Here is a 1704-nt window from a genome sequence, read left to right as displayed (position 1 = left end):
CACTCACTCTGTAGACCAGGCTGGCCTCAAACTCAGAAATCCGCCTGCCTCTGCCTCCCGAGTGCTGGGATTAAAGGCGTGCGCCACCACGCCCGGCCATAAAATGATTTTTGTTGCTACTTCATAACTGTAGTTTTGGCTACTATTATGAATCATGATAGATAAGTATCTGTGTTCTCTGATGGTCTTAAGTGATCCCTGGGAGAAAGTCATTCCACCCCTAACTTTCAAAGCCAAAGGTAAGAAAACCTCCAGCCATTTTCTGATACTCTTCCTCTCTCTTCCACACCCCAGAGGGGGAGGCACAGAGAGGTCTCCTGTCCTACATGACAGTTGAGTTTTGTAATTCCAGGTCTCCTTGTCCATTATATAAAATTTCTGTGACTTTCAACTTGTCAAATCCCTCACCCAACAATGGGGGATCTGTGTAGGATTCAAATGTTGATTTCTGTCCGCCCCCCCAAATCTGATTGCAATTCTTATTCTGAAAACCTTCTGTCTCAGTGTTATCTAACTAAACATTACTCCCCAATTGTTCCCCAATTGGTCAATAAAGAAGCTGATCAGGGGCTGGTGAGATGGCTCAGCGGTTAAGAGCACCGACTGCTCTTCCAAAGGTCCTGAGTTCAAATCCTAGCAACCACATGGTGGTTTACAACCATCCGTGACAAAATCTGATGCTCTCTTCTGGAGTGTCTGAAGACAGCTACAGTGTACTCACATATAATAAATAAATAAATAAATAAATAAATAAATAAATAAATAAATATTTAAAAAAAGAAGCTAATCAGCCAATGACTGAGCAGAGGAGCGAAAAGGGCTGGACTTCCTAGGAATTAGCCCCTGAGGAGAGGGTCCAGGAGACACCATAAGAAAAGACCTGGAGCAGAGAGAACCTGATCAATACTAAAGTGCAAATATCTTGGGGATTTTGGGTGAGAGGTAAGCCAGGTTAATTTAGAGGATTAAAATAGATTAATACTGCTCAATTGTTGTGTCTTAATGTTGTTAAATAAACCTAATAGCCCTGTCTCAATTATCTGAGAGATAGCTGGGTTAAGAGAAATATGCACCACTTATAAATATGCACTAACAGATCTGGGCTTAGGAAACAGCTGAGGCAGTCTGTTGTTCTGGTTATAAGTTTGAGGATGGCTTTGCCAAATTGATTTACACATTTGCAAGCAGGATAGCAGCTCATGCCTTAGGAATAGTTAGTGTCAGAAAATTGGCCATCTCAGGACGGTTTCTTACATTTGAACAGTTTGATCACACTTCACTGTCATACAAAGGTGAACTATAAACACATCACCCTTTCACATAACCCCCAATCTGGTTAGACTGGCAGACATAAAAGATAGTTGTAATTCAAGGGAAGGGAAGAATCAACTCTATCTTGGAGGGAATTGCAGACAGTGAAACATCCTTGCTTTTAAAACAAAATCTCAAACATTAGGTTTGCCAATTGAAGACTCAGTATCCAGATGCTGTGGCGGAAGCCTGCTAGCTCAGAAAGGCAAAGAAAGCTCCCAGCTGACCTCCCAGGAGGAAAAAGCGCTTTCTCCTTCTCCATGATGTCTTAAATTCCCTTCAACATAAAGACCCTCCTTTCGGGCTGGTGAGATGGCTCAGTGGGTAAGAGCACCCGACTGCTCTTCCGAAGGTCCAGAGTTCAAATCCCAGCAACCACATGGTGGCTCACAA

Source organism: Mus caroli, chromosome 18 (genome assembly GCF_900094665.2).
Source record: "Mus caroli chromosome 18, CAROLI_EIJ_v1.1, whole genome shotgun sequence".
Classification (NCBI taxonomy): Eukaryota; Metazoa; Chordata; class Mammalia; order Rodentia; family Muridae; genus Mus; species Mus caroli.
This window is presented reverse-complemented; position numbering follows the sequence as displayed.